This window comes from Camellia sinensis, chromosome 8, assembly GCF_055761805.1.
Source record: "Camellia sinensis isolate YWXY chromosome 8, ASM5576180v1, whole genome shotgun sequence".
In the NCBI taxonomy this organism is placed as follows: Eukaryota; Viridiplantae; Streptophyta; class Magnoliopsida; order Ericales; family Theaceae; genus Camellia; species Camellia sinensis.
Genome location: NC_138968.1, coordinates 139,791,941 through 139,817,734, shown reverse-complemented (window position 1 = coordinate 139,817,734; position 25,794 = coordinate 139,791,941). Strand labels below are relative to the sequence as shown.

Below are 25,794 nucleotides of genomic sequence, written 5' to 3'. Positions count from 1 at the left end.
ACATAACTACAAGTTTAAAAGATTAAAGGAATAAAAACTGCTTGTTATTATTAGGATTTGGGATGAAAACTTCCAGCTTTGGGCACTAGTACTTAGTTCCAATGAAGTTTTGTTTACTCTCCAAAACCAGAGAATTCACACCCAACAACAGATCTATTAACTTAAAAACTAGAGAAATCGATTAGGTTAATTACAAGAATCATCCTCTGAAGTCTAAAGTCTAAAAATCATTTTAGAATATATATTGGTGGTTCCTGTGTATATATATGTTCAAGTTCTAATTGTTTTTAATCTGAGTATATATTTATCTGTCAGCAGTTGGAATGGAATTCCTTCCATTTGCTCATTCTAACAAATAATTAATGATTACTTGTTGAAAAAGGGGAATGAGTTTAGACCATTTTACGCCACTAAGTTACCAAGTTCATCATAGATATGATTAAGGAGTAAAATATATATAATAGTGCTTTTAACAATTGATACCTCAAGAGCCATTGTTTATGGGATACAGACTTGACTTGTGGCAACCTGTTGCCATCTTTTTTTTCTCTTTGGATTATAATGAGATAAGGCATCCAATCTAACTAAAATTTATTGACTGATGTCAACTTATACGAAAATACTATTTATATAGAATTCTTTAACAAAATGATATAGCAGTGACAATTTTTTGTATAACTAAATGTTATTTTAATCGAGATTTTTAATTTAAAAAAAATAAGTCACACTACAATCCTGTCATTTTAAATACAAATTCCATAAATTTTTCATGTTTGTATACAAATTGTGTAAACTTCTAGAAAAATCCCAAATTAAGTGGGTTGGGTGGGATGACCATGAATGGGCAATATATAGTAGACTTGGCGGCTTTACTTATAATGACTCAAAGACATTTAGGGTCTTTTATTGGATATGAGATCATCTACCATTCTCTGTCTTATATTTTTTAATTATTGATGTGATGATGTAGTAATATCAGATAAGTATGAAATAGTAGATGGCAAAAAGGGAGACAGAATCCGTTAATTGTAGAGAATAAAGTTTGAGAATAACAAATAAGATGGTGAAACGTTAGGGAAGAGAGGTTGTTGTTGTACTCATGAGGCACAGTAGTTTGTTATGCAGTCTTGTGTGGGCTTTTCTCGAGATTACTTCGATGATTCAAATCGGTTAAATTGTAAGATTCTTTAAGTAAATTATTCATGAAAAAAAATAGATTAATCAAGCATTTGTAATCACATAACAACATCACATGTATTTAAAAAAAATTAAACTGCAAGTAGAAGTGGAACTAAGATGATTGTGCAAGTAGAGAATAAATTTAAATTTACCTTACAACAAAAAAGAAGAAGAAGATAGTTTGAGAGTAAATTTAAATTAATTTTTTAAATATACTCAAGGGTCTGATTGATATTTTTTTGGATCGTTCGAAGGGTAAAGTGAAGTTTCAAATTAAATTTCAGTGTTATATTAGCAACTTCCATTTGATTATACACGGTAGCTAACGGTGAGGGTGAAATTAATATAAAATCGAATAGTTTAAGTATAAAATTGTTATTAAAAAACTTGGATTAAATTAATTTTTAAATGATAGTTTGGGGAGTAAAATGAAATTTCATTTGATTTTAAATTTAATAAAAAAGTTTAAGACTATGTTTGGATTATGGATTTGGATAGAAATTTGAAAATTAAAAGAAAAAAATTTAGATTGTGGGGTGGAGATTGAATCGGTAGTGTGAGTTCTAGAATGAATTTAAACTATAGATTGATGGCAAGTGAGTGATCTTGATCATGATCATGACTTTTTGTCTGCAGGACTGACTGACTTCATATGCAGTGAGAGACGGGATTGATTGAGAAACCTTTAAGCCTAATAGGGGAACAAAAAAAAATAAAAAATAAAAAAATAAGGAAGAAGAAGTGAATTAGAATATTGAAGACAACACTATTTCCCCCAGATAAGTTTAATATTAGTTTCAACAATGTCATGGACTCTGTTTCAGTTCATGCATGTTGTTGTTGTTTTTGTTCTCATGGTGTGTTTGGATGGTTCAGGCTCTACTACTCGTCATGTTCATGTAGCCGGGAATGAGACAGATTGGCTAGCAATGTTGCATTCAAGGCTCAAATACTTGTCATGTTCATGTTTAATATTACACTTTTTAATTGTATTTATATTAAGTGTATCTAAAAAAAAATCATAAACTATTTTAAAAATTCACTAAAAACAAAAAAAAATACAAAAACAAAAAATCAATTTAAAAAAAATTAAATTCACAAAATTGGAACCAAAGCGATTGGTTTCCTGTCCTCCCTCATAATAATAAACTTGATTAAATCATGCTGTAATGATTATGCATATTTAACAGATGGGGATAAGCACTATAAATAAAGTAACAAAAATTAAGGGCAAAGTGGAAAGAACTCTAAATAATAAACTTGATGCTCTGATTCAATCTTCAAAGTGAGAGAACAGATTGAAAATTCTTTAAAACAGTGCAAAACACAATAGACTTTCAAACTCAATTGTTGTTTCCAATACCCAGATGGGTTCAATAGTGCCATGGGAATGAGACTGATCGGCTAGCCTTGCTTGCATTCAAGTTTGAAATAACAAGTGATCCATTCGGTGCTCTCAACTCGTGGAATGAATCAATCCACTTCTGTCAATGGTTTGGTGTAACATGTGGCTGCACCAACCAGAGGCTCATTGTGTTGAACTTGGATCATCAAAAATTAACAGGCTCCATTTCACCTCACATTGGAAATCTAGGCTTTCTCAATGAACTATCATTGAGTAACAATAGTCTTAGTTGTTCTTGAATTTTCTGGCAATAGGTTGGGAGGGAAAATTCCAGTGGAGCTGGGTTCTCTAAGTTAAAGAGACTGTACATTGGGAGAAACAATCTAACAGGTAGTGTACCTTATTCTTTTGGGAATCTATCATTTGTTGCAGAAGAAAATAGTATTGGTGGTGACATACCTGTTGATCTGGGTCGATTGACAAACTTGGAAGTTTTTCTGTTGAGGATGAACAGGTTGGTTGGTACCATTCCTTTCTCAATCTTTAATCTCTCGTCTGCTACAGAATTTAATGTCGTAATGAACCAAATTCAAGGGAGCCTTCCCTGGGACCTAGGAATTACTCTTCCCAATCTTAGTGTCTTTGAAGTTGGTGTAAACTCGTTTACTAGATCCATTCCTGTTTCAATGTCTAATGCCACTAAACTACAACGCCTTGGCTTGGCCGGTAATAAATTTACTGGAAAAGTTCCTCCTTTGGACAACCTGCATGATCTTCAGCTGTTAAACTTTCATGGAAATGGTTTAGGAGCTGGGGAAGCCGGTGACTTGAGGTTTCTCTATTCTTTGACCAATGTGACAAATTTGAACGTTCTAGATCTGAGCAAAAACAATTTTGGACGATTGTTGCATGAATCAATTGGCAATTTATCCACTAATCTTGGTAAACTAATATTGAGCAACAATGAAATAGTTGGGATCATCCCAACCGGGATAAGAAATCTGATCAATTTGCAGATTCTTGACTTTTCAAACAACAATTTCACAGGTAACATTCTTGCTGATATTGGAAAGTTTCAAAAGCTACAGAAATTGGATCTCTCAGGTAATATGATCTACGTGGATATCCCATCGTCTTTTGGAAATTTAACTGTGTTGACAAATCTTATGTTATGCAACAATAATCTTCATGGCAGAATCCCTTGAAGTCTTGGGAAATGCCAAATGTTACAGGAACTAAGACTAGTTCAAAACAATCTTGGTGGTACCATACCCAGTGAAGTTCTCAGTCTCTTATCGTCATTGTATCTACACATATCTCGTAAAGATTTGGCTGATTCCCTTCCAATGGAAATTGGAATTTTAAAAAATCTAGAAGAACTTGATGTTTCTGAGAACATGTTGGCCGGTGAAATTCCAAGCACTCTTGGTAGTGGCTTAAAATTGAGATTGCTACATATAGAGAGAAACAAATTATGGGGAATCCTTCCTTCATCTTCAAGTAATTTGAGAGGTACGGAGGAGTTAGATCTTTCTCACAATAATTTCTTTGGAAAAATCCCAGACCATTTAGAGGACTTTCCCTTCTTACAAAAATTAAGTCTATCATTCAATGATTTTGATGGTGAGGTACCAGAAAGTGGCATATTTCAGAACGTGACATCTATTTCTGTTAACGGAAACTACAAGCTTTGTGGGGGTATACCTGAATTACAGCTATACAGTTGCGACTTCAAGGGGTTCCAAAGGGAAAAATTTACTCGAAGCTTGAAATTAATAATCCTCATATCTTTTGGGCTTCTAAGACTAATTCTAATAAGTTTCCTATATCCTTTCTGGTGTAGAAAGACTAACACAGTACCTTCTTTCAAATATTTAGGGCTCTCATTTTTTAAATTGTCATACCAAAGTCTACGTAAAGCTACTGATGGGTTTTCTCTATCCAATTTGGTCTGTGTGGGTAGTTTTGGTTCTGTGTACAAAGGAGTTCTTGGTGAAGTGAAAATGTTGTAGTAGTGAAAGTACTAAACCTTCAACGCCTTGGAGCTTCCAAGAGTTTCTTCACCGAGTGTGAGACCTTGAGGCACATAAAACATCGAAATCTTCTCAAGGTTCTCACAGTATGTTCAAGTGCTGACTATCATGGTAACGATTTCAAAGCTCTTGTTTATGAGTTTATGGCTAATGGTAGCCTAGAGGATTGGTTACATGCAAATGAGAATGAAGATAAGGCGCATAAATAATCAAGGAATTTAGACCTTGTACAGAGGTTAAATATTGCCATTGATGTTGTTTCTGCACTTGATTATCTTCACAATCATTGCTCAGAACCCAGTCGTTCACTGTGATCTCAAGCCGAGCAATGTTCTTCTGGACGATGAAATGACTGCACACGTAGGTGACTTTGGGTTAGCAAGATTCATTCCAGGAGCCATCTATGACTGTTCGGCAAATCAATCAAGTTCTGTTGGCATAAGAGGTTCTGTCGGTTATGCAGCTCCTGGTAAATATACCTCTTAGGCTCTTCTTTGTTTTCCTTTGTGCCTTCACTATAGAATCTATTTTTTATTCACGCAGCCATGAATCTGCTCTGTTAATCAATGAAGCAGAGTTGATGGTTTTTTGCTTTTGTTCCTTACAATACACTATAATAATTTTTTTGCTGATTGTTTCCAGTGTATTACTCTCACATTCAGTACAATGGATGGATGAATGGGTTCTAAAACTAAAACTATTTTATTCTATCTCCCTCATGTTAGGTCATATAGTTTACTTAATTTCGGAGTATTTTTTTCCATTAATGGGTGGATTTATCTGCAAATCTTAGTCCCTAACAGACCCCTTATTTTGTTTAATGCATGAATTGCAGAGTATGCCATGGGAAATGAGGTGTGAACATCAGGTGATGTGTATAGGTATGGCATCCTCTTATTGGAGACGTTCACGAGGAAGAGACCTACGGATAACATGTTTTGTGATAGTTTGGGTCTCCCTAACTGTTAAGATTGCTTTGCCCAAACAAGCAGCAAGCATTATTGCCGATTTAAGACTATTCAAACTAAAAGATCAGAGCTTTGCTAATACTTTCAAAATAAAGGAGTGCTTGATTTCAATTCTTAAAGTTGGTCTGCAACTATCGTAATGCTTTAGATATGTTAATGTAAATTGTAAATAATAAATCACCACTCCACCTACCACCTCCACTACCACCCACTCCACCTACCACCTCCACTTCACTCCACCTACCACCTACACCTACTACCACATTTTCTTCTATATATATGATCATTGTAAACATAACAATACACAACAATCTTGTAATACACAAATCAATCAATAATATACATCAATTTATTTTACAAAAAAAAAAAAAAAAATATTATACACAGTATCATGTTCAAGCCACCTCATGGCGCACTCCCTAAGTCGCCCCCTTGGTGCACCACCACAACTTGCTACAACGGTCCGACATGACCTCGTAAACTGTCCTTCTACAACGGTCCGACATGACCCCATAAACTGTCTTCTACATCGGTCTGACACAACCACACAGTGTCTGCTACAACGGTCCGACATGACCCCGTAAACTGTCATGCTACAACGGTCCGACATGACCCCGTAAACTGTCCTGCTACAACGGTCCGACATGACCCCGTAAACTGTCTTCTACATCGGTCTGACACGACCACACAGTGTCTGCTACAACGGTCCGACATGACCCCGTAAACTGTCATGCTACAACGGTCCGACATGGCCTCGTAAACTGTCCTACTACATCGGTCCGACATGACCTCGTAAACTGTCTTCTACAACGGTCCGACATGACCTCGTAAACTGTCCTACTACATCGGTCCGACATGACCCCGTAAACTGTCATGCTACAACGGTCCGACATGACCCCGTAAACTGTCATGCTACAACGGTCCGACATGACCCCGTAAACTGTCCTGCTACAACGGTCCGACATGACCTCGTAAACTGTCTTCTACATCGGTCTGACACGACCACACAGTGTCTGCTACAACGGTCCGACATGACCCCGTAAACTGTCTGCTACAACGGTCCGACACGACCATACAGTGTCTCCTATCCTATTTTTAATTGTCAGCTTATTTTTCTGTTTTGTTACTCTCTCCAAACTCAAGTTGGCTAGTACCTATCCTCCTTGAGTTTGAGGGGGGCTGTTAATGTAAATTGTAAATAATAAATCACCACTCCACCTACCACCTCCACTACCACCCACTCCACCTACCACCTCCACTTCACTCCACCTACCACCTACACCTACTACCACATTTTCTTCTATATATATGATCATTGTAAACATAACAATACACAACAATCTTGTAATACACAAATCAATCAATAATATACATCAATTTATTTTACATGGTATCAGAGCAAGGTTGAGAACCTAGTAATTCCGTTTCGCTGGCGGGCGGCAGCCTCGCCTTGGCCGCCCGCCGGACCTCTACTGAATTCTACTCTTTCTCTGACTATCCGTCTCTACTCAACCATGGCTTCATTATTCCATCCCTCTCCACCTTCATCTCCTCCCAAGCCCACCCAGGCAAGATCGCCTTCATCAACGCCTCCACCGCCCGCCACCTCACCTTCGCTGAGGTCTGGATGGCCGTCGATTCCGTCGCCTCCTCCCTCTTTTCCATGGGGATCCGCAAAGGCCACGTCATCCTCCTCCTCTCCCCGAACTCCATCTTCTTCCCCATTGTCTGCCTCTCTGTCATGTCTCTCGGAGCCATAATCACCACAACAAACCCCCTTAACACAACTCGCGAAATCGCCAAGCAAATCGCCGATTCCAACCACAGCCGAACACCCATCATCATCTCCATCTCCATCTCTATCTTCATCTCCAACCAGCTTCACAGGGAGCCTCTCGTAGTGGCCGCGGCTCGTACCCTACAAGTCGTCCATGCGGATGAGTGCCCGATCTGCAGAGATGGAATAGAGCTCCCCCAACACTCCCTCGCAGGTGACATTCCATGATCTCGATTCCGGCTACTTTTCCGGCCGAATCCGGAAATCGATTCCTTTTTTGGAGAGCATCGTGGAGATCCACGACGGCGAAGAAGATGACAGATCGGTCAGCTGCTATGAAGGCCGAGCTTGGCCGTGTCCGGACGGGCGTTGACAGAGTGTTTCGGTCCTCGGCTAAGGCCAGATCAGTCAGGGCTCAAGCTTCTGCTGATTGATCTCTCTCTTTCCACTCCAGGACACCCACAATATAAGATGAAGCAATAAATGCCACACGGTAGTGCACACACTTTACAACCACTCTCTTTTCTTCCACCACATGATACCCATTTCTTTTCTTTTCTTTATTTTCTACTTTCAAACCTTTTATTTTTATTTTTATTTTTTTTATTATCTTTGAATTCAGTAATGAATTCTCTTTGAATTCAGCCGATCAACTTTTTCTTTTCTTTATTTTATTTTATTTTTTTTATCTATATAAAAAAAAAAAAAAAACACTACATAGTTTTACACACCCAGCACCCCATTGACACAGACCACCCACTCACACAACGCACACAACGCATGTGGTCTCCTTTTTCTATTATTATTAAAAAGCCCACTCCCGTGGTCTCCTTTTTTTATTATTAACAAGTGATCTAATCATATTTTCCACTGGCAGTGTCCACCTTTTGTACTCTACTTTCTTTCTTTTATTTTCTTTATTTATTTATTTTTATTCAAAAAAAAAAAAAACAAAAAAAAAAAAAAAAAAACACAAAGACGCAGGCAGATCTGCACACCAACCTCATTTTATTCATGTCGGGGCTCATCCCGATTACCATGTTTCCACAAAAAAAAAAAAAAAAAAAAAAAAAACACAACAACAACAACATCCAAACAAACACCCACATTCACAGGTGGGATTTTTTCTTCTCTACTCTGCCGCCGGTCTTTTCTTCTTGCCTCCGTCCTGGGCGGCTCTTGACGGTGTTGCCTCCGTGTTTCCCACTCCACTAGGCATGATCACTACTCCCTGCTCCTCCACTGCAGCATATGGAGGACCTCCAAATCTGAACATCACGGTGGCCTTCCGCTTCAACTCCTTGTTTTCTGCCCTTAGCACGCTTATCTCTGCTCGCGCATCCTTATACATGCGTTGGAGCAGAGCCAGCTGGGCGTTTAATTGCTGCACCTCATTTGTCCTACTCTGCAGCCGGTGCGACAAATTTGTGACCGCCGTCATGGACTCCACACATGCCTTCAAAGTATACTGATTAGCCTCCACATCCGTTTGCACTGCCATTTTTTGCTCCACCGACTGCATCGGAAAGTTCAACGGAGCAAACCCAGTGGGGTTTGGTTGAGGTTCACGGGACACCGCACCAGTTTTCTCTCTTGTTGACTCGTTGAGGTCTGGAAAGAGAGTGAGCAGACTCCGGGAAGACGAGGCCATTTTCTGGGCAACCGAGTATTACAGACTATCTCTCGCAACAGAGTGTTACAGACTCTCTCTCTCAGCACAACGAAGAGTTTTTCAGAGAAATTCGCAGGTTTTTTGTCTCAGCCTCTGCCTCTGCCTCAGGTTCAGTCTTGGTTATATAGCCGAGGCAGCCACGCGCATCGCGCGCCTCTTCTCGCCGACAAACTGGCACGCCTTTTCATGGCACGCCTTTTGATGCATTCGGGCACGCCTTTTGATGGCACGCCTTTTGAGGGTGCGGGCACACCTTTTGAGGGCTCGATATCTACATCCATGTATATTTTTTGGGCAGCCTATATACACACTCATACAATGTCTTCTACACCGGTCAGCTTTATCAATCCCTTTGTTTCAACCTCAAATAGGTTTCTATCTTCACACCTATTTGAGTTTGAGGGGGGGTTATACACAGTATCATGTTCAAGCCACCTCATGGCGCACTCCCTAAGTCGCCCCCTTGGTGCACCACCACAACTTGCTACAACGGTCCGACATGACCTCGTAAACTGTCCTACTACATCGGTCCGACATGACCTCGTAAACTGTCTTCTACAACGGTCCGACATGACCTCGTAAACTGTCCTACTACATCGGTCCGACATGACCCCGTAAACTGTCTTCTACAACGGTCTGACATGACCCCATAAACTGTCTTCTACATCGGTCTGACACAACCACACAGTGTCTGCTACAACGATCCGACATGACCCCGTAAACTGTCATGCTACAACGGTCCGACATGACCCCGTAAACTGTCCTGCTACAACGGTCCGACATGACCCCGTAAACTGTCTTCTACATCGGTCTGACACGACCACACAGTGTCTGCTACAACGGTCCGACATGACCCCGTAAACTGTCATGCTACAACGGTCCGACATGACCCCGTAAACTGTCCTGCTACAACGGTCCGACATGACCCCGTAAACTGTCTTCTACATCGGTCTGACACGACCACACAGTGTCTGCCACACAGTGTCTGCTACAACGGTCCGACATGACCCCGTAAACTGTCTGCTACAACGGTCCGACACGACCATACAGTGTCTCCTATCCTATTTTTAATTGTCAGCTTATTTTTCTGTTTTGTTACTCTCTCCAAACTCAAGTTGGCTAGTACCTATCCTCCTTGAGTTTGAGGGGGGCTGTTAATGTAAATTGTAAATAATAAATCACCACTCCACCTACCACCTCCACTACCACCCACTCCACCTACCACCTCCACTTCACTCCACCTACCACCTACACCTACTACCACATTTTCTTCTATATATATGATCATTGTAAACATAACAATACACAACAATCTTGTAATACACAAATCAATCAATAATATACATCAATTTATTTTACAAGATAGTTCAACCATTTTCTGTTTCTTTTGCACTTTTAAGGAGTAAAATAATTAAACTAGGTCTTCATTACAAGTGTCATCCAGAATAATACAGAAGAGATGATCAATTAAAGTTTTAGTCAATCTCTGTTGCCAAAATCATATATTCAAGATACCGAAACCTCATCTTTTGGGACTCCAAAGTGGAAAAGTCCATTTTGTTGTTGATTTCAAATTCCTCAAATGTCGAAGCATTTTATTCTCTTTAAACAATTATGCTAGTCAGAGCGTTATGGCTATGAACTATATGAAAATTGATGGAAATGTAACTTTTGAGTTTTTTAAGCTGTAACCATGGCTGGGGTTAAGAATAAATCAACTGATGGAGTTTTGGGTAGAGTGATTTCTCGTGAATGCATTTACTGGATACGATGCCTTGATGAGGTTAAAGGCACAAGAGTTTAGCTGATCAACATCACATGTAGCTCTGTTTTTGAATCACTGTTGATACTAAACCACTTGAGGATTGGAGTAGTCGTCAAACAGGCTTCACTAGGCTATGAATTGCACAGGTAGCAAAACTCAAATTAAGTACTCTTTGATACCTCAGAGACCCTTAGTTTCATAACTGTCTATGTGGAGTGGGAAGGCCAGAGTTTTGTGAGTACTCTTGGTGAGTAGCATTGTTTACACTGCACTAGTTTTCAGTGAAAAAAAAAAAAAAGAAAAGAAAAGAGAGAAAGGCTATTTTAAGTCTATTGACATTTTGCTGCCATAATTGGGAGGACTGCATTATGAGGTACACCCGTTCACAGGAATAGACCAAAGACAGAAGTATTTTTTTATTAATAAAATATGAACTGAGTTTGTTTTGTTTGGTAATTTAATTGTGTTAATGAATTAAAATTTGATGCTCAGTTGGAAGCTATTAATTGATCTTCTTGGGTTTTGAATTCTTGGTGCTCATTAGTTGTTTGAAAAGTTTGGTTGATTGGATTGAGTTTTGATTGTGAGTGTACTAGTTTGGCTTTACTTACGTCTGAGGCATGGTGGGTATTGGTGTGTCCAAGTGTGCCCATGGTCTATTCACTGTATTGATGTGTCCAAGTTTGCCCATAGTCATGTACACAGAGATGTAGCCATGAAAGGTTGTACCGGCCTCAGGAAGAGATATTGGCAGGCCTCTCTTGATTTTGTGCTCAACTGAAATTTGCTGGCTCCCAAGAGGGAAGAAGGGTTAGGGCCTCTCTCGATTTTGTACCCAGCTGATACAGTGGGTTGGAGTTAAGAAATAGAACGAGAAAATAGTTGAGAGAGAAAGAGAAAGAAGAATGACATGTTTTTTGTAAATTTAAAAATGTGTAAGGGGTATTTTGGTCTTAAAAAATAGCTTATTCTCTTTATGGTTGTGTGAACCTTACATCCAGTTAATTTGGATGAAAAAATAGACAACGCACTTTGGTCCACAAATCACATGAGGTTATTTGGTTTTTTTCTAAATGATAAGTAGTTATTCGCACATGGAGCAAACCATAAGGAGTTAAAAGTGAAGTTTGCACAAGATATTATTCAATATGGAACCAAAAATCAAATTTTCAGGCCAATGCAGCTTGTTACTTATGTCTTTTTTTTCCTTGTTTGTTATATCCCAACAAATTATTTAGAGATTAAATTATTTTTTCTCTTCTTAGGTTCTTGAGATCTGATTAATCGTGAAGACATTGTTGGATGACTCAACAACTATGCCACCCAAGTATTGCTTTGGCTACCTACAACAATTAATTGCATGCTATTTTTCAATTTTTCTTTGTGTTTTATCTTAGCATTCATCTTTTCTTGTTTAAATGTACTTTAAAAAGGCTGCGACATGCAATGCCGATCCTGTCTTATACTCTAAATAGGTTCCATAGTGGATGATGTTCAATTGAGTGAAAGAAGATAACATTCCAAATGCATATATAAGATTTATCCTCAAGTATTTTCTTTCATTAGTTTTGCAGAAGACTTCACAAAGTACAGTCTTTACAGGAAAAAGCTAATAACAGATTTTATCAGGCTTGAATTGATTAGTCTGATATTTGCTCAGCAGGTGACAACTCTGTGTGATTAAAGCTTGGTTTATCCACACACACACACGGAACCGGCATACCCAATTGTTTACATCCTAATAAACCATGGTTTATGAAGTTTTAAATTTAAATTAATACTTGACACAATAAGATTTAATCATTGAATATTCACATTCTGGATTCATGTTGTGGACTCAATCTCAAGTATACCCGATGGCATTTTGCAGATAAATTTAGATGAAAGTATGCCAAGTCTAATTTTTAATTTGGATAAATTACACTCACCTCTTGAAGTTTAGAAAAAATATAATTAGCCCTGTACTTTGACATAATTACACTAGTCTCTCTCAAGGTTTTAATTCACAGAACATTTAAATATTTTTTCAAAAGTAATTCGTGAATTGTATGGATGAAAAGATGATGCTATCTCTCTTCTTCTTCTTCTTCTTTTTTTATTTTTATTTTTTTTATCTATTAAAATATATATCTTTTTTCATTTCGGGGCTATCTAGTATCTGTATAATTTTAGTTGCTTTAGTTATACTACAAATCAATTTAATAATGTCAAACTTGTAGGAGTAATGCTGTGTTTGATTGTGGGATTTGTAAAGAGATTTGGAGAGAGAAATGAAAAAGATAGGTGAAATGTGGATAAACTATACTTATATTTTACATAATTTCACATACATTTTCTCTTTCTTTTTTCAAATTCATTCTCAAATCTCTCACCCAAATAGGACATGTATTTTTCTCAAGTTAACCCCACAAGTTTGATCACCACCCTGCTACCATGCTACAAAACAATTAAAACATTAATTTCAAAAACGCAATCAAAACACTAGATCGGCAGCCTCTGTCTCTAAAACACCCACTCTCTCTTCAAATACTCCATGATTTAAGGTCTTTGTACCCTACTCCCTTTGTTAAAAAGCTAGAGTTCGACGTGGGCTTCCTTTTGATCCAAAAAAGTTCAAGTTTGGAGCATCTTCAATTTCTCCTTTTTCCTCTTTGAGCTTCTCTATTTGAGGTAGGGATATTCTACTCTTTGTTATGAGCTTTAACCTAAGTATTTGTCATTTTGTATAAATTGTGGGATTTGAGAAGATTTGGGTGAAATTATGGTTAGGGTTTTGGTATTTGAAAGAGGGGTTTTCCATTTTGGTACCATAAGTGTATAAGATGTCTTGAACGTGGTATGACTGGGGTATAATTGATGAAATTTGGTCTTGGTTATAATATTTGGGAAAAGGGAGAGATTGCCCTAATTTGAATTGAATAAATTATTTTGTATAAATAATAAAATTGGTTTGAGAATTATAAAATTGAAGGAAATTGTGATTAAATGGTGTAGTTTGATTGATAATTCACTCACCTATGAAAAATTTGATACATAATCTGTTGATAGATTTGTTTATCTGTCTAGATATATCTGCTTTGGGCTATCGGTGGAGGATAGCTATGATTGTTGTAAAACTTGCATGAGGATTAGGAAAATTGAAACTAATCAATTGAATTGTGTCATTGAATATAACGGTCTGAGTAAACCATTGAATATGTGTTTTGATTAGTCATTGTATATGACAAAGTGTTTAAATACATTATATATGTCTTCATTGTGTGGGAGGAGATAGAGGATGTACTTCATTGTATGGGAGGAGGTAAGGGATGGACTCCATTGAGAATTAAGTTGGCCGGAGTGTCCAGGGTGAAAGTTCCGAAATCTTATATATTTATGGGTGCCGGTTCCCTCGGACGTGGTTCCGTAAAATGGCAAGAAATAGAAGTGTTCGATTGATGAATGTATTGAACTGTGAATCGTTGAGTTGTAGTCTCATTTTGGTTGTTTGAGAATCATGAATTTGGTTAATTGATTTACCAGAAATAAAAGAATGCAAATGAATCGAGATATTGGTTACCTATATTGAATGACCTTGAAAAGAATATGTGTTGGTTTAGAATACTGCACATTTATCGGATGCTCATATTGTAGTTGATTCTCATATATTGTTTAGCATATCTCTACTGAGCTTTGGCTCATCCTACTTGGGAAACCATTTTTCAGGTACAGATGACATACCGCCTACTTGGGAAACCATTTTTCAGGTACAGATGACATGCCGCCTCCAAGGACTTAGCTTGGGAGGTTTAGGGGCTGAAGGCTCCATTTTTGTTATCATTTTTGTATTTAAATGTAAATTCAAGCTGAGGGCTTTATATGTAAAAGAGTTAGGACTCTTCTTTTGTTGTAACTAAGTTATTACTTGGAAAGATGTAAACCCGTAGGGCACTCATTCTGTTTTTATCATTAAGGAATTACATGTAATATCTTTTGTAATATAAATTCTGATGAATGAAATATAACATTTCTATTATGTTTATGATTCTTATGAATGGATGATTTATATAATATTTTGAGGGCGTTACAGTAGAAAGCCCCGCTCGAGTGGAAGAGCCAAATTCCGGGCAACTAAAAGTTTGGAAAAACAAGCAATCAACCTTTTCCAAACACACAACTACAACCCAATAACCAACAATGAGGGGAAGACAAGGGAAACACGACATGAACCATCATTCAAACCATACAAACCCGAGTCCGGGACATCACAAGAGACGGTCAAAACCGGGATCGCTACAGGGCCTCTCTCAATTTTGTACCCAGCTGACATAGTGGGTTGGAGTTAAGAAACAGAACGAGAAAATAGTAGAGAGAGAAAGAGAAAGAAGAATGACATGTTTTTGTAAATTTAAAAATGTGTAAGGGGTATTTTGGTCTTAAAAGATAGCTTATTCTCTTTATTGTTGTGTGAACCTTACCTCCAGTTAATTTGGATGAAAAAATGGACAGTGCACTTTGGTCCACAAATCACATGAGGTTATGTAGTTATTTCTAAATGATAAGGAATTATTCGCTTTGGTCCACAAGGAGTTAAAAGTGAAGTTTGCCCAAAATATTATTCAATATGGAACCAAAAATCAAATTTTCAGGCCAATGCAGCTGGTTACTTAAGTCTTCTTTTCCTTGTTTATTATATGCCATCAAATTGTTTGGAGATTAATTATTTTTTCTGTTCTCTCAGGGGCTTGAGATCTGATTAATCGTGAAGATATTGTTGGATGACTCAACAATTATGCCATGCCACGTATTGCTTTGGCTGCCTACAACAATTAATTGCATGCTATTTTTCAATTTTTCTTTGTGTTTTATCTTAGCATTCATCTTTTCTCGTTTAAATGTATTTTAAAAAGGCTGCGACATGCAATGCCGATCCTATCTTATGCTCTAAATAGGTTCCATAGTAGATGATGTTCAATTGAGTGAAAGTAGATAACATTCCAAATGCATATATAAGATTCATCCTCAAGTATTTTCTTTCATTAGTTTTGCGGAAGACTTCACAAAGTACAGTCTTTACAGGCAAAAGCTAATAACAGATTTTATCAGGCTCGAATTGATTAGTCTGATATTTGTTCAGCTAGTGACAACTCTGTGTGATTAAACCTTGGTTTATCCACACACACACACGGACACACACACACACGCACACAAAAAACCCTTGGTTTATACAAACCTGAACCTTTTGTTTCTGCTTGATCAAACTGGCATACCCAATTGTTTACATCCCAATAAACCATGATTTATGAAGTTTTAAATTTAAATTAATACTTGACACAATAAGATTTAATCATTGAATATTCACATTCTGGATTCATGTTGTGGACTCAATCTCAAGTATACCCGATGGCATTTTGTAGATAAATTTAGATGAAAGTCTGCCAAGTCTAATTTTTAATTTGGATAAATTACACTCACCTCGTGAAGTTTAGAAAAAATATAATTAGCCCCATACTTTGACATAATTACACTAGTCTCTCTCAAGGTTTTAATTCACAGAACATTTAAATATTTTTTCATAAGTAATTCGTGAATTGTATGGATGAAAAGATGATGTTATCTTTCTTCTTCTTCTTCTTCTCTCCCTTTTTTTTTTTCTATCTATTAAAATATATATCTTTTTTCATTTCAGGGCTATCCAGCATCTGTATAATTTTAGTTGCTTTAGTTATACTATAAATCAGTCTAATAATGTCAAACTCGTAGGAGTAATGTTGTGTTTGATTGTGGGATTTGTGAAGAGATTTGGAGAGAGAAATGAAAAAGATAGTTGAAATGTAGATAAAATATACTTATATTTTACATAATTTCACATACATTTTCTCTTCCTTTTTTCAAATTCCTTCTCAAATCTCTCACCTAAACAGAACATGTATTTTTCTCAAGTTAACCCCACAAGTTTGATCACCACCCTGCTACCACGCTACAAAACAATTAAAACATTAATTTCAAAAACACAATCAAAGGTGGAAAAATATTTTCTCAGCGTTAATCAGACGCGTATTTCCTACGGAAGGACTTGACTCCTGTTGCCATCCTTCATTTGTTTTTATGGTTTTTTTTTTTTTTTCCGTGAGTTATACGGAACAGAGATTTTAAACTAAAATTGACTGATATCAACTTTTATGTATGTGCAGTCACTATCAGGCTCAAGATATTTCACCTCAAATGCACAACAGTTCAGCTACTGATGCATACTCCTTGGACGATATTAGTCGTGTAACAGACTTTTATTTGTCCAGGAATATTTCACTGGTATAATATAACCATAATTACACTACCATAATTGATAATTAATATTATAAAATTCCGTAACTTTCTTTATAATAATAATTTAAAAAAAAAAAAATTGCACATCAACATTTTCCAATACAAAGTATATTTTATGGATAAATTACACTTACACCCCTTGAAGTTTGGTTCAATTACATTCCACTTCCTAACGTTCTGAAAATTACATTCACACCCCTATAGTTAATAGTCACATTTCACAAATCCCCTGCTTATATAAAAGACAACAACTCCTAGTAGAAAAATAAAAGAAATTACATTGACAAAAAAAAAAAAAAAACAACAACAACAACAGAGGAAGTAAAGCAAAGCAAGAAAAGAGATAATGGATAAGTTCAATGTCTTCATTCCGTCTAAATAATTACAATGACAGGGGGGTTAGTGTAATTTTCCAAACGTCAAGGGGTGATATGTATTAAACCCAAACCTCATGGAGTGTAAGTGTAGTTTACCCATGTTTTATTTAGAGGGTTACTATTAGTCCCTACTTAATTTCTTTGAACCTCTCATTTCTTTGAACTCCCACTTTAAACTCCAAATTTTAATAAGATTTCATTAAACACTTCATTTAATACCAATTTTACCATATTCATAATATCATCACACCTAAGTACCCACCTAATTTTGCACACCCTCTATTCTTCTTCTCTCAGTAAAACGATGAACGATTGAGAACAACAAACGATTGAGAGACGAATTGACTGTCTCTTTCTTCTCATTCTTTTATAAACGATGATCTGTTTCTCCTCGTCACCCTGAACAAAGGTATCTTAGTCAAAAATCTCGTCTAAAATCTCTTCGACGGTCTCTTTCTTCTTCTTTTAGGTAACCTCTAACTTCCCATCACATATTATTATTTTTATTTATTTTGGGGTCAAAACCCTCAATACAGGGGATTTTAGAGGGAAAACTTTCAGAGAAAACAAAAATAGGAAAAAAAATCCTACAAAATGGAACTGTTTGGTATTCTAGTACAGAACAAAATGTTTATGTTCAGTACTGTATTACTAAACTAAATGTTTCTATTTAGCTCAGTATTACTGAATAGAACTTTAACAGTCGACAAATCAGTACTGAACCGAAAATAATCTAGAAAAAGATAAATAAACTTACCAATGCAACGCCAACCTCATTAGAGTTGTTGTCATCATCCTCCATCACCCTATAAGTATCAACGAATAGTGAAAACGACCACAAATGTAGAATCTCGGAGCCTGCAATAGGATTGTTTGTAACGTTAACTGATTTGGAACATCGAACACATTTGAAACCACCGAACAAAATGTTAACTGATTAGATAGTTTCTAATATTTTTCATTGAAGATGAATACGTGTGTTTATGATGGTGATGAAGAATAATATGATTAGGGTTTAGATTGGTAAGGAATATGTATAGATGGGGATGGAGGTGCATGTACAATATTGTACAGTGTCATTCTAATTGTTTTCATTTGGTGGGCGAGTGTTCCATTAAAAGTTATCTTTTAATGTAATTTTACTTTAGAGTATAATTTTAATAAAAAAAAAGTGAGAATTTTTGGGGTCCAAAGAAATTAAGTAGGTGCTAATAGCAGCACTCTTTATTTATGAATAAATTACAAATACACCTCCTGAATATTGCACTGCTATAATATAAACATAATTACACTACCATAATTGATAATTAATATTATAAAATTTCGTTACTTTCTTTATAATAAAAATTTTAAAATAAAAATTGCATATCAACATTTTCCAATACAAGTATATTTTATTTACAGATAAATTATAAATAACTCCTTAAAATATGTTTAAAATACGGATTACCTCTTATGGTTTGAAAAATTACAATTAACACCTTGTCATAATTTTTTGTTGGGCAAACTTCACTTTACCCTCTTATAATTTGGGTCATGTGCAGATTTATCTCCCTAAAATTTGGAAACGATCACATAACCCTCATGTAATTTATAAACTAAAATACACCGTTAATTTTTCCGTCAAAAATAACAAAATGTGAGAGCCACACAGCCCTGGAAGAGAGTAAGTCAATTTGCAATATGAAAATATCCTTTCTATATCTTCAAATTTACAAAAAGTTGTCATTTCTCCTATTTTCTATTGTTTCTCTCTCTACACCATTTTTCTAACCCCATTTTTCTATTGTTTCTCTCCGTACACCTTTCTTCTCCAACCATTATCACATCTTTATAACTTTTTTATTAACTTCATTTTTAATTTAATTTCATACTCCCTCCGTCTCAAAACATTAGTTTCTTATTTTATTTTTTATTATCTCAAAATATTAGTTTATTTTCAAAAATTAAGGAGACTAAAATAATATAAATTTCCTATTTTGTCATTCTTTTAAATTCATTAACAACACAAAAAGTACAATTATGACAATTGATATTTCTAAAAAAAATATATTATCAAAGGGTAATTTTAAAAAATTAAGGTTGCGTTTGGTTTAGTTTTGGAATTGTGATTCTCTTTTTAGAGTTGTGATTTGAGTGTGGAATTGTGAGTTCAGTTTTGAAAAGAGAAAGTTTATTTGATTATCAGTTTTGAAAAGAATTTTGAAAAATGTTTTGAAGAGTTTTTAAATTTTAAATTTTGAAAAGAGAAAATTTATTTGGTTAAGAGTTTTGAGTTCTGTTTTAAGTTTTGAGTTGTATTTTGAATTTTTTGGATTTATTTTTTTAAAATATTAAAAAATGTTTAAGAATATTTTATTTATTTATTTTAAATATATAATTTTTATTTTAAACAATTTATTTTATTTTGTAAATATTTTAATTTTTAATTTTAATATTTTAAACTCAAAACACAATTTCACACTCAAATCGTAACCAAACATATAACTCAATACGCAATTCAAAAATTTATTTTAAAAACTCATAACCAAACACATAATTCGAAACTCCATACTACTTTCAAAACTCTACACTCAAATCATAACCAACACATAACAAAAAAAATTAAAATATTTAAAAATATATTTATAAACTAAAATAAAATAATAATAAATATATTTAAAATTAAAATTATATATTTAAAATAAAAAATAATTTTTTTAAAAAAATTTCATATTAAAAAAATAAGCACATAAATGTAGGAAATATAGTGCATATTAAAATAAATAAATAAATATTTAAAATATAAAATATTTACCCTAAAAAAATAAAAATAAAGAAAATTTTTAAATACTTAAAAAAAATAAATCCAAAAACTTTTAAAGTACAGTTCAAAACTCTTTTTAAAACTCATAACTAAACAAATTTTCTCAATTCAAAACTCATAATCTATCTATTATAATCTCTCTCACTGATTTTCAAAAAAAAAAAAAAAAATTAAAACTTGCCTTCCTTATCTCTTTCCCAAAAAAATCATATAATTTTTTTCATAAAAGTTATGAATATTTATTTATATCTTATATATATATATATATATATATTACAATGTAACAAAGAAAAACTAAAACTCAAATATACAAACAGATAAAATTAATAAATTTGATTTTTATTTATTCAGTTAAAATCTTTCTTTTGCATCTCAATATCCAATTTTAAATTTTAAATTTTTTTAAAGTTTATCTAAACAAATCTAATTTAAAAATATCTCCCACAATTATACTTTAAATCAATAAAACTCATATGCCTATCACATATCTAACTCACATCATAACTTACCTAAATAATAATAATTAAAAACAAATAGAAACCACAGATAAATTAAATTTTAAAAAAAAAATTAAAAACCCACAACTCCATCTTAAAAAAAAAAAAAACACCCTAAATAGAAACCACACAAAAATAAAAAAAGATAAGAATTTATATATAGATCTCAAAAAAATATGACAATATCTAAGTTTGAATTATGATTTAGTAATATAATTATCTGTTTTTCTTATTTATATCTATCAAAATTTTAAATCACTTAATGAGACAAATTAATCAATTTTCAAGTCTTAATTTAAGAATAATCTGATTTGTGATAACCGGGTACGTAACCCGTCTCTTTCTCCTCTAATTGTGTTTATCTTGCTCGTAGTGGGAGTGTCGGGAATTAATCTAAGGTCTCATCGACCGTTTGGGTTCATCATTCTCGAAAACCTTCCAATAATTCCTTTTCTTGGACCTATTTTTCCCAGGTTTGAGTTTTACTTGTCTCAATGGGCATGAAATTTGATTTGGGGTGTCTGGGACTCACTGGTGCAGTTTGGGGACGAAAAGGAAAAATTGCACGTGCGGGCCACGTGCGGGAAGTGTGGGGGCATGTGCGAGAATGGGGCCGTACGTACGAGAAGTGAGGCTGCATATGCAGCGAGAAAGGGAAATTCTGGGTTGGCTATTGCATTATATGCACGTGTAGGAAGAGGTGCGGGAGAGAGTGCCGCACGTGTGGGAAAAGGCGCGCACGTGCGGGAAAGCACTAAGTTTGAATTTTTTTTCCTTTTCCTCTTCTTGGGCTGAGTGTATATCACTTTTTCATTATCCCTCTCTCTCTAAAAACTCTTTTCTCTCCCTTCTCTTAACATTTCCTACACCAAACTAGATTGAATCCTTGATTTCTTCAAATCCATTAGAGTTTTGATTCTAGTCCCTTCATCAAAGTTAGATAACTTCTCAAGGGCTACGTTTTGTGCAGGGGAGATCAAGTTTCAACACTGTTGATTTTGGGGGTTTCATCTCACTTCTTCTTCAAAATTTGAGGTAGGGATTTTCTTAGAGTTATATATATATTTTTGCAAGATTATGTTGATTTGGAACTCTTTTGGGAAGTATGGAAACTTTGATTTTGGCTCATGTGTTATGAATGATTTTAAAGGTGGGTTTCCATAAATTTTTTTTTAAAAAAATCCTTGAGAATGTGAGTTATATTCTTGTAGAGAAGTGTTAGCTTGAAATAATTTCTTTCAAAATGAGAAGGAAACTTAGTTTATGGAAAACCCTAGAAATTTGGGAAGTTTTGAGAAAATGTGGTGATGTTATGAAATTGATATTTGACTAATATTATGACAAATGTTGACATGAGGAATTTCATGGTATATGAGAATTAGTAGGTTTGGAAGTTTGTTGTTCAAAATATTGATATAGTCATAGAAAGTTGATGGAAATGCATGAAATGTGGAATGTGTTGCTCCTCGATAGAGATTGATGAGAATATATTTATCTTGTGAAATTTCATTGAAAGAAAGTTAGGAATTGTGACCATAAATGGGAAAATTGTGTGGAAGGATATTTTAATGGATTGATATATATCGCATTGGCATTTCAATTCATTTGATTACTATGAGTTTTGAATTGAGAAATTGAAAAAATCTTGCATTGATTTGTTTCGGGGTAAATACGTTGGTAAGTTCAGATAGGGGTGTAGATGAAATTGATTAAGTTCTATAGCGACCCCGGTTTTCCTCCATTGTATATTGTGTTCCGGACTTAGGTTTCGCAGTGTTGGTTGTTGTTTATATCTTGTTTCCATCCTTTAATTCCTCGTATTAGAGTTTTGGGATGTATTGGGCAGGTTTGTATCAGGTTGGGTGTGTTTTGAAACAAATGGTTACTGTCTAGATTTTGGTTTCTTCGCTCGAGCGAGGCTTTTGTCGCTCGAGCGAGCATTGGGTTTTAGTTCCTTCGCTCGAGCCAGGGTTCCTTCACTCGAGCGAGCTTTGAGTGGTGTGTCTATTGGCTCGAGCGAGAACTCTTGCGCTCGAGCGTGCGTCTGCGTCTCTTTTTGACCTGAAAGTTGTGTTTCTTAGCTCGAGCGAGCTTTCCCTCACTCGAGCAAGCGAGGTCTATGTTTTGTGTTTCTTCGCTTGAGCGAGAACTCTTGCGCTCGAGCGTGATTCTGGGTTGCAGACCTGAAGCTTTGCATTGTTCCCTCGAGCAAGGTATTTATTGTGTCTGGTCGCTCAAGCGACCACTCCTTCGCTCGAGCGAGGTTCGAATATATCAGCTCGCAGCAGCTATCTTTCCCTTCACTTTTTGATCTCCTTTTCATCTCAAACCCTAGATCCGACTCTCTCTCTCTCTCTATATATACACACTTTCTCTCTACAAATACACCTGGTTCTAGTGGTCTTCTACCCTAGTCTCTTTGTAAGAAAGGTAGAGCTTCGCGTGGGCTCCATTTTGATCCAAAGAATTGTGGGTTTGGAGCATCTTTCAATTTTACTCTTCATCTTCTTGAGCTTCCACTTGAGGTAGGGATAAACTACTCGTCTTTATGAGCTTTAACATAAATTTTAGTCATTTTGATTAAATGATGAGATTATGAAAATTTTGGGAAGTTAGGGTTTGATTTTGAAATATACAAAGAGGGCTTTTCCATTGTTGAGTACCATGTGTGTGTGAGACCTTGGAAAATGGGGTTTTCCATTGTTAAATACATTGCATATGTATCTTGATTGGGAGGAGATAGGGGATGTACTCCATCATTTGGGAGGAGATAGGGGATGTACTTCCAAACCTGTGTGGGAGGAGATAAGGGATGGACTCCATTGATAATTAAGTTGGTCGAGTATCCAGGGTGAAAGTCTCGAAATCTTAATTACGTTTTTATAACGTAGATGATTGGAGTATTGAAATGTTAATAATATGAGTTGCAGTCTCATTTTGAATTGATGATGATCGAAGTGTTAATAACATTCGTTGTAGTCTCATTTTGAATTGATTATTCTTGAAGTGTTGATAGTATGAGTTAGGTCTCATTTTGAACTGTTCGGATTAACAATGAGCTATATCTATGAATTGATTTGAATAATGAAACGGAAAGGGATTGAAACATGGTCGTGACTATGGATTGGTTATGGAAGAGATGTACGTTGATTTATATGAGTTAAACATTTATCAAATGCTAATGTTTTAGTTAATTCTCATATTACGTTTAGCGTATCTCTACTGGGCTTTGGCTCACCCTATCTGGGACATCATTTTCAGGTACAGGTGATATGCTGCCTCCAAGGATGTAGCTTGGGAGGTTTAGAAGCTAAAGGCTCATTTTTGTAGTTTTCTTTTGTATTACATGTAATTCAAGCCAAGGGCTTAATATGTTAAGAGTTAGAACTCTCTTTTGTTGAAACCAAGTGTTGACCTGGAAAGTTGTAAGCCCGTGGGGTGTTTACTTTTGTTGTCAACATGTAATACTTTTGTAATGAACACTCTGATAAACGAATATATGTTTATTTCTCCTATGTCTATGGATATCATGAATGATTGGTTTATGTACTTAAATTTGAGGGCGTTACAAGTTGGCCTGAGTGTCCAAGGTGAAAGATTGAAAACACACGCAGATGAGGTACCACGTGCCTTCCAATTAGCTACCGGTAAAGTGGGGGTTTGGTAGTACTAGTTATGCCTACTTGCAGACACCAACCTAGGGATTACCTGAATCGTATTTACTGCCTCTTGAACTTGATGTAAAATTATTGAATTGTTAAATTTTCAAGTTTTCATTGAGCATGATGATTTTTCGAAAAGATGATAACGTGGCCTTTTAAAAGCATGGCATAGCATATGCATTTCATCTTGTGAGAATTGTATAAAATGTATATACTTTGTTAAGAATTTCTTACTGGGCTTTATGCTCACCCTATGGGATTTTGTGTAGGAAAAGATGTGGTGATTCCGCCAAACTAAGGGTGTGGATGTGTATGTTGAGAGCACAAGGCTCTTGTTTTTTTGTGATTATATTTTGCAAGCCAAGGGCTATATTTGTATGGGTTTGACCAACCATTTTTTGTAATCTCGAAGGATAAATGTCGTCTCCTCTTATCGGCATAATTTTTCTATCGACTTTGGGCCATAGCTAACCTCTTTTGAACGAGAGCAACTTTCTCGGTTGTCTCTCTAACAATTTCAAGACCCAACAACAGTGCATCACCCACCTTGGCGTAACAAACTAGTGATTTATAAGGTCGACCATACAAGGCCTCAAATGGTGCCAATTCAATTCTAGCTTGGTAACTATTGTTATAGGCAAACTTGATCAGTGGTAAGTGTCTCTCCCAAGACCCTTTGAAATCAAGGACGCAAGCTCTAAGCATGTCCTCTAAAATCTAAATAGTATGCTCTGACTGCCCATCGGTTTGAGGGTGGTAAGCAGTGCTAAAGGTCAACTTAGTCCCCGTCGCCTCTTGAAGGCATTGCCACAACTAGGTGCTAAAACGAGGATCTCTATCCGATACAATGGTTACAGGGATCCCATGAAGTTAAACTATCTCTGTAATGTACAACTCTGCCAAGTGCTCAACTGAGTCACCAGTGCACATCGGAATGAAATGTGTAGACTTAGTCAACCTATCAACAATCACCCAAACGGCATCATTGCCTCGCTGTGTTCTAGAAAGCCCAACTACAAAGTCCACAGTAACATGCTCGCATTTCCACTCGGCTATCAATAAGGGTTGTAGCAAACATGCTGGTCTTTGGTGTTTGGCCTTCACTTGTTGACAAGTAAGGCACTTCGATACAAATAAACCGACATCCCGCTTCATTACCCTCTACCAAAACTGGCGACTAAGATCATGGTACATTTTGGTGCCTCCCAGATGTACCATAAGGCGTGAGTGATGAAACTCTTGAAGTACTTTCTCTCTACAAGATTCTGGTATGAACAAACGGTCTAGAAAACGCACACTTAGATCCAAGTGGATGTTCAAATCTTTCTCTTCCTTCCCGTTGGAAATTCTATCAGGAATAGACTCCACCTCACGGTCCCCCTATTGTGCCTTTATGACCTTACTAAT

The 25,794-nt window shown here is 35.7% G+C and overlaps 2 long non-coding RNA genes across 2 annotated transcripts; one reads left to right on the top strand and one right to left on the bottom strand.

Annotated features, from left to right (window-relative positions):
* The first annotated feature begins 3,596 nt into the window (after positions 1-3,596).
* On the top strand, positions 3,597-12,261 carry LOC145797152 (uncharacterized). The gene is made up of 3 exons (XR_014338331.1): positions 3,597-5,026; positions 5,393-5,438; positions 12,005-12,261. It is a non-coding gene; the product is annotated as an uncharacterized LOC145797152 (long non-coding RNA).
* LOC145797153 (uncharacterized) lies at positions 6,549-8,551 on the bottom strand. The gene is made up of 2 exons (XR_014338332.1): positions 6,802-8,551; positions 6,549-6,750 (listed from the first exon to the last, which is right to left on the bottom strand). It is a non-coding gene; the product is annotated as an uncharacterized LOC145797153 (long non-coding RNA).
* Positions 12,262-25,794: the final 13,533 nt, after the last annotated feature.